The sequence below is a fragment of the Phyllostomus hastatus genome, unplaced genomic scaffold (genome assembly GCF_019186645.2).
Source record: "Phyllostomus hastatus isolate PE091 unplaced genomic scaffold, TTU_PhHast_1.1 phas_contig_38, whole genome shotgun sequence".
NCBI lineage: Eukaryota > Metazoa > Chordata > Mammalia > Chiroptera > Phyllostomidae > Phyllostomus > Phyllostomus hastatus.
The window spans coordinates 1509151-1518062 of NW_025333869.1; the positions used below are offsets into that span (position 1 = coordinate 1509151).

The window sequence follows — 8912 nt, forward strand, 5'->3', positions numbered from 1 at the left end:
TTTATTTAATCTTTATTGTATTTTTACATTTTCTTTTAGTCCCCTTGTTCATGAGTCCTTTTTCCTTTTGCTCAATCACCCCTCCTCCAACATCTACCCCACAAGCTGTCATCCTGCTATCCATCTATGTCTGTGTCTCTGTTTTCCATGTTAGTTTATTTTGTTTATTAGATTCCACATATGAGTGAAATCATAAGGTAATTGTCTTTCTGTGATTGGCTTATTAAACTTAGCATAATGTTCTCCAGGTCCATCCATACTGTTGCAAATGGTAAGATTTTCTTAATATTCACTGATATATCTCATAATGGGTTAATATCCAAAATTTATAAAGTACTTACAAAGCACAACACCAAAAAAAAAAAAAAAACAGGCAACCCAATTAAAAAATGTTCAAAGGACCTGAGTAGAAACTTCTCCAAAGAAGACATGCAGATGGCAAAGAGATATGAAAAGATGCTCAACATCACTAATTATTATAGAAATGTACATTAAAATCACAATGAGACACCATCTCACAACTGTCAGAATGGTTATCATCAGTAAGTCAACAGAATACAAGTGCTGGCCAGGATGCAAAGAAAAGGGAAAACTTTTGCACTGTTGGAAGGAATGCAGATTGGTATAGCCACTGTGGAAAATGGTATGGAGATACCTCAAAAAATTAAAAATGGATCTTCCATTTGACTCAGTGATCCCACTTCTGGCAATATATCTGAAGAAACCTAAAACATCAATTTGAATCTACATGCATACCCATATGTTTATTGCAGCATTATTTACAATCACCAATATATGGAAGCAGCATAAGTGTCCATCAATACATGGCAGGATTGATGGAGCTGGAGAACATCATACTAAGTTAAACAAGCCAGTCAGAGAAAGACAAATGTCATACAATTTCACTTATATGTGTAATCTAATAAACAAACTGAACTAACAAGCAAAATAGAGACAGACTCATAAATAGAGAGTAGGATGACAGCTAAACAGAGGACAGTATGTTTTGGAGAGATTGAGCAAAAAGGAAAAAGGACTCATAGAAATGGACAATATAGTGTGATGATTGTGGGGGAAGAGGGATATAAAGGAACTAAATGGTAATGAAAAAGATACAATAAAAATTAATTAAAAAGAAATAAAGAACTAAGTATTGTATGCATTTGAGAATGAGTCTGTTGTCATTACACATGCATATACTTTAATTGCAGGATATAAATATTTAGATATCTTTATTATTCAAATCTTTGTGGTCATTGCTCCAGTATCTCCTGGCTTTATGATGTTTCTATAATGTAGGCAGATGCTAGTCTGACTTTTTTTCCTGAAGACAATTTGCTTTTTCTTGCTTAATGGCCCAGCAAATAATCTTAACTTAGTTTGCTATTTAGTAATTATTATCAAATTTTCCTGAGATTGTTGTAACTTTGGGTTTTCCTTTGAGTCTGCAAATTTTCTATTATTTTTTATTGTTGTTCAACTGTAGTTTTACCCATTTCCCCCCATTACTCTCCCCTGCCCTACCCACTCCCCATCTTCCATATTCAATCCTCCCTCCACCCAAGTCGTCTGTGTCCATGTGTACTTTATACATGTTCCTTGATTTGACTCTTCCTCTTCTTTCCCCCACAATCCCCTCCCCCCCACCCCTCTGTCCACTGTGAGTTTGTTCTTTATTTCCATGTCTCTGGTTCTATTTGGCTTGCTTGTCTGTTTTGTTATGTTCTACTAATAGGTGAGATCATATGGTATTTGTCTTTCACCTCCTGGCTTATTTCACTTAGCATATTGCTCTCCAGTCCCATCCATGTCATAAAGGGTAGGTGTTCCTTCTTCCTTTCTGCTGTGTACTATTGCATTGTATACTTTTTTAAGTAAGGTTTTCTTATTCCATATCTTTTAATAGTATGTTTGTCTAACTTATGATTTCTCTCCTTCTTGATACTACTGAGTATATTTACAGCCTTTGTCATTCATATAATCATTTTCTTACTTCTGGAAGGCAACTCTCCAAGGATCTCTCATACTTCTGCATGTATTTTGAGCAGAGGTATTAACTTTTCTTTTGTTCCAGATGAATGTGTCTTATCACTAGGCACTCATTTCTGGTTTTAGAGTTATACTTCTTTTTCTGTTTTATATTATGGAGACAATGTTCACTAAAATCTTTTTCTGATGTCCATGGCTAGTTATTCTATATAGCCAGAAGTACAGAGGGCATTCATAGGAAAGGAGAAATGCTGAAGGTTATATGGGAAATAAGAGTAATAAATAACTGTGTCAAAGCAGTCTTATAGGAAATAGAAAATAATGTTGAAAAACATATTTGAGTTGGTTGTAAGAGAGAAGAGGGAGAATAGATTAAATAAAATAATACATTGGATTTCCTGCTTGATTAATGTGTTGAATTATAATACCAATCAGCACATCCAATATCAGAATCAGGAAACTGAGCAAAATTACTAACCCAGCAATGAGAAATGGAAATAGAATGTCCCATAGGCCTGGTAACATAAGACTTTGAATGAAGAAGAAAATCACATAGATGGGTACAAAGATTAGTCAGATGTACATATCCCTAATGTGAAAATATGACTCTCTAAAGCTATGGAGTCTTAATAGCAGTAATCACATGGCCCTGTTCAAATAAAGTTGTCAATCTAAACCAAGGGAAGTAACAGTGCAATTTCAAAGCAATCTGTTAGCAATGCAAATGCTACCTTGATTTTCCCAAAATCAGAATAAATGAATCAGCTTTTAGGCTCACAGTTGAGACACTAAAGCCTTAAGAACCTTGCTTTGGAGAGTTCTGGCCAAGATGGAGACATAGGTAGAAACCCTTCACTTCCTCACACAACCAAAAGGAGGGTAACAACCAATCTAAAATCAATAAACAACCAAAATTGCCAGAAAATCAAACTGCATGGAACTCCAACAACCAAGGAATTAAAGAAAAAATCATCAAGAACAACCAGCCTGGTAAGGCAGACTGCACTGGCTGACTCAGAAAAACCGAGTCATGTTGGCTGAGGTGCGGGGCTAACTGTGAAGAGCTTGGGGAGCTGGGTGGGAGGGACTGACTTAAGGGGAAAACTGAAACTCAGAGCTGACTACAGGCTAAAGCTGGGGTTGCCTCAGTGGGAGATACTTCCAGTCTAATGAGAGTCTGCTGGCAAGCTGCATTGTTCCCTCTCTGGCCCTTCCCCCACAGGCAACACTCCAAATGGGATTGCCCTGCAGGGATGAATACCTAAGGCCCAGACCCTTACAACTTATCAGGTGCGCCAAGACAAAGAAATATGGGCCAAATGAAAGAACACAGCAGAACCTCATAACTAAGCAATGAGGAGATTGCCAACCTATCTGATGGAGAATTTAAAGCCCTGGTAATCAAAATGCTTACAGAACTGATTGAGCTTGGTCAACAGATGAAAGAACAAATGAAAGATACCCAAAATAAAATAAAGCAAGATATTTAGGGAACCAACAGTGACAAGAAGGAAACAAGGATTCAAAGCAATGATTTGGAACAAAAGGAAGAAATAAATATACAACTGGATCAGAACTAAGAAACAAGAATCCAACAAAATGAAGAGAGGCTAAGGAGCCTCTGGGACACCCTGAAATGTTCCAATATCTGAATTATAGGGGTACCAGAAGGAGAAGAACAACAGCAAGAAATTGAAAACTTGTTTGAACAAATAATGAAGGAAAACTTCCCCAATATGGCAAAGGAAATAGACTTCCAGGAAGTGCAGGGAGCACAAAGAGTCCCAAAGAAGTTGGACACAAAGAGGAACACACTGAGGTACATCATTGTTAAGTTACGCAAGATTAAAGACAAAAAGAAAATCCTAAAATCAGCAAGAGGAAATGAGACAGTTACCTACAAAGGAGTTTCCATAAGGCTATGAGCTGATTTCTCAAAAGAAACCTTACAGGCAAGAAGGGGCTGGAAAGAAGTATTGGAAGTCATGAAAGGCAAGGACCTACATCCAAGATTACTCTTATCAAGCAAAGCTTTCATTTAGAATGGAAGGGCAGATAAAGTGCTTCCAAGATAAGGTCAAGTTAAAGGAGTTCATTATCACTAAGCCCTTATTATACAAAACATTAAAGGAACTTATCTAAAAAAGAAGATAAAAAATATGAACAATAAAATGACAACAAACTCACAACTATTAACAATGAACCTAAAAGAAAAGAAAAACAATGAAAACAAAAACTAAGCAAACAACCAGAACAAGAACAGAATCAGAGAAATGGACATCTCACAGGGGAAGCTCAGTGGGGAGTAGGAAGGGAGGAATAGGGGAGATATGCATAGAGAAGAAGAAGTATAATTAGTAGGCATAAAATAAATGGGGAAAGATAAAAACAGTATAGGAAACAGGACAAAAAGAACTTATATGTACAAAGCATGGACATGAACTAAGGGGGGAGGAATGCTGGAGGGTTAGGGGGAGCAGGATGGAAAGGGGATAAAGGGGGAAAAAATGGGAAAACTGTAATAGCATAATCAATAAAAAATACATTAAAAAGAACAGTGCTTTGATTACTTTGAAAAGCAGAGAAAGCGAAAGGCAGCATAACAAGTTTTCTACTTGAATAGAGTATGCTTTTTCAGCATGATACAAGTAAGGAGAAATAGCCCTAATAGGTTTGAATTGCTATAAAAACTTATATGCACTCATCAGATTTATGCACTTGGGCCATAAAATCAAAATATTCTTACAGAGGCATTTTATTAATTTAGCAATTTAAGTATAAAATCAGGAATAGAGAAGAGATGCAAGCTTCTCTTATATCACAGTTTTATTGATGGATGCGAAGTTCTTGTGGTATCACAAGGAAAAGAATTTCCTGATACCCACATGGGAGGGTGGGGCTCTGTGATATGGTTTATTGATTATGTAAAATTAAGGGAGTTCCTCTTCTGGCTTTCCAATGTCCCATCTCCACTTTTCTCACCATGGAAAAAGTTCAACCTTGTCCTCAGCAAAGCCAAGACTAAAGCCAGTGTCCAGAGTTTCTGCTTCATATTAAAGTACAGTCCAGTCCAGCATCTGGCTGGCTTGGTGTGTGTTGTCAGCTGCAGTTCATTGCTGAGCTACAATATCCAGTCTCCCTCCTGGAATTTTTGTGTGAAGTCCCCCTGGTCATGGGGCATATGGCTGCTAAGGCCACATGGCTATGGAGAGAGGATGTGCAAGTGCTTAGGGCAAGTGCAAATTCCAGAGACAGAAAGTTAGCTTCTAGTTCCCCTGGGATTATATTAGCTTGGGGTTGGGACAGACAAGGCACTTTTTCAAAAGAATCAATTAAATTCCTAAGCTTTCAAGGGGTTTGGATGGTTTTACACTCTCTAAATAGACTGACAAGCTTCTTTGGTTTAGCACCTCCCTCAGCTTCCCTCAACAACCAGTATTGTAGAAGGAGGAGGGAGGAGTGTTAATTCCCTTGGCAGAGTACAATGCTGTGTTCCCCTGGAGTATGAAAAGCTGTAGCTTCCTGGTGAAGCAAACAGGCTTACACTTTCCTGTTGGGAACCACTCTGTGTGGTTTTGGAGATTGTAGCCCCACAAGAGCAAGCTCTCAAAGGGGCTGGTAAGTCCCCATGGAAAATCAGGTAAAATTGCAGGTGGCAAGCATGATCCAACTCTAACACCAAGGGTTCCTGTGGGAATCAGGCCTGATATGTACATTTTGTCCTTTGAAGCATGCTCTGCCCAGCAATAAGACCTGTAGGTATAACCCAGATTTTTTAGTTCAAGGCATAAGGAGTAAAACTCCCTACTTCATGATATATGCCTTTACAACCATCTGGCATCAGCATATATTGCAAACCCCAACATGAAAAGATTTCTGTGTTTCTTAAATTGTTATTTATAGATAGTGTATTTTAATGACTATACCTTTGGACATTTATGGATAAGCTATGCACTTGTGCTGTATTCCCCTGCACTTCCCAAAGCTAATAAAAGCTGTGTCAGAGAAGGGCCAGGGCATTCTCCACTAGAAGAAATTGCCAGCCCCTTTCCCAACAGAGCAACAAGATTGTGTCTGGGATGAGTCATTCTCATCAACGGAGGCTGGGAGAGCTCCTCTGGCCAGAGTTCCCCACATTCTCCAGTTTCCTAAGCTCAATTTCTAGTACTCCCCTCTCCTAGCTAAATACTGATGGTAAAAAAAGCATGTGCTCAAAAAAAACTCTCTGATTTTTTAGAATTTTCTTCTTAGCCTTTAAGCTAAAAGATTTATGCCTCAAATGAACACCTGAACACCTCTGCCAACTAATGACACAGCAACTTATATAGACTTTTGTTGGGACAGTACTTTATTTCATAATTACCTATTTACCTCTCTCATACCCTGTTCTGTGATGTCTTCAAAGCCAAAGATCATACACTACTTGTGTCACTAAACCTTTATAGAAAACATTTTTTTGACTCTGTATCAGGTTTATTTGCACAAATACCACAGGAGGACCCCAGCCCATCTTTCTTTCCTCATGTTGGAAGACAGATACCTCCACTATGGAGCCTTCACAGGGGCCCGGGCACCTTTGGGAGCCTGAAACTGAGCCTGAGCTGGAGCCTGAGCTGCAGCTGCATCTGCAGCCTGGGGCTTGGCTTGGGCCTTGGCCTTAGCCTTTGCTGGGCAGAGCCAGAGACCCTTGGTGATGTAGGCACGAGCATGTTTCCTGAGCTTTGGGTAAGCAATGTAAACAAGTTGACTGAACTTGTGGCTGCTGCCCTTTGTAATCCTGGGCTTGATAAGAGCCTTGATACCCTCAGCACATTTGCTCATGGCCTTGGTGTTGTTGGCCTACATCTTATTTAGGCTCTTTTTGTTGTGCTTCTTGACAAAACACATGTTCCTCAGAAACTTGTGGTCTACCCCTTTGATAGATTCATATTTTTGCAATTAGGGTTTCTTGATGCTGTTTTTGTGCCATTTTGGGGACTGGTTTTGCATGATGTGGTTCCTGGACTTGGCTATCTCTGCACCCAAGCCCATAGCTCTTGAAGAGCCTGGGACTGGAGGAGCTCATAGAAAAGATTTTAAATCACAACCAAAATCAAGACAAGAGATGAAATAGCCAACTGCTGAAAGCAATGTAGGTGCCCATCAGTAAATGAGTGGATAAAAACTATGGTACATTTACACAGTGGAATACTACACAGCAGAAAGAAAGAAGGAGCTCCTAATCTCCACAACACCATGCATGGAACTAGAGAACATTATACTAAGTGAAGTAAGCCAGGCAGTGAAAGACAAATACATATGATCTCACCTATAAGTGGAAACTAATCAACAAAACAAATAAGCAAGCAAAATATAACCAGAGACATTGAAATAAAGAACAAACTGACAGTAATCAGAGGGGAGGGAGGACAGAAATAATGGGGGAAAGAAGGTAAAGGGTCATCAAGGAATATATACAAAGGACTCAAGGACAAAGCCAAAGGGGAGAAGGATGGAGGGTGGGAGTGGGTTGAGTGGAGAAAAGTGATATCAGGAAAATAGACACAATATTTGAACAATAAAAAAACAGGCAAGAGATGATCCTTAATTTTTTTAAGTTTACTGACTTCCTATTGCACTCATGGTGGTTCTTATGAATTAGATAATGTAATGCTAGATAAGTATGTTAAGTATAATTGTCCAAATGGGATAAAGTAATTACTTCCATAAAAATGGAAATCAACATATGTATATCAAATATTTTGTTTAACTAGTTATGAATGACAGGATCAGGTAGATGCCACAACATATTCAAAGGAAAATTTCAGGGTAAAGGTGAAGGGTTTGCAGGAACAAGTATAAAGGACACATGGACCAAAAAAAAGGTGGGGTGGATACAGGAGGGAGGTGGGGAGGGCTGGTGCGGTGGGCTGGGATGAGAGTAAAAGGCAGAAAACTGTACTTGAACAATTAAAATAAAAAAATAAAATTAAAATTAATAGGAAAGAGCAAAACAATAAAAATAAATAAAAATTAAAAAGTCAAACAAGTAAGAATTTAAATACAGCAAAATTTACTCAGTAAAGAAATGCCAAAATGAATTTACAAATAAATGCAAAACTGGCTTTTTCTCATGGGAGGAAAGGAAAGAAAGTCAATGGGACCACCACCAGACAAAATTTATTTGCATATCTAAGAACAAGAATTATTTTGAATTGTTGTAAGATCATTCAAAGGCAACGAAATACTGAACTCACAGAACTTGAAAGGTGTGTTGTAATCTAAACAATGCATAGCCTCTCAATGGGGACCTCAGTGAAATTTTCTTACCTGTTCCATATTTCCTTAAAATTATAAGTAACATCTTAAATATGGAGTGTGGGGTCTCATGTTCTTTGATCAAAGCATCAACCCATGATTAAAAAAATGATTTTCTCAGAAGAAAATACGTCTAACTTCAGAACACATTCAGTTAATACAACAATAAGAGCAATAATCAAAGTGAGATTATTCCAGGAATGCTAAGATGCTTCAGCATTAGCAAATCAATCAACATGATACATATTATAAAAATGAAGGGTAAAAACCATATAATCATCACAATAAATGCAGAAAATCATTTGTCAAAATTCAATATCCATTTAAAATAAAACTCAACAAAGTGGGTATAAACAGAATGTATCTCAAATAATATAGGCCATATGTGACAAGCCCACAGCTAACAATTTACTCAACAGTGAAAATTTGAAAGCTTTGCCTTCAGTATCAGAAATTAAACATTGAAATTGGAAAGGAAGAAGTATAATTGTCATTATTTGCAGATGATATGATATTATATAGAGAAACTCTGAAGATGCTACACAAAAACTGTTAGAACTAATAAAAATTCAGTAAGTTGCAGAGGACAAAATCAATATACAAATATCTGTTGTGTTTCTACATAC

The 8912-nt window shown here is 37.7% G+C and overlaps 1 pseudogene; it reads right to left on the reverse strand.

The window, feature by feature from the left end:
• Positions 1 to 6534: 6534 nt before the first annotated feature.
• Positions 6535 to 7020, reverse strand: LOC123821111 (annotated as a pseudogene).
• Positions 7021 to 8912: the final 1892 nt, after the last annotated feature.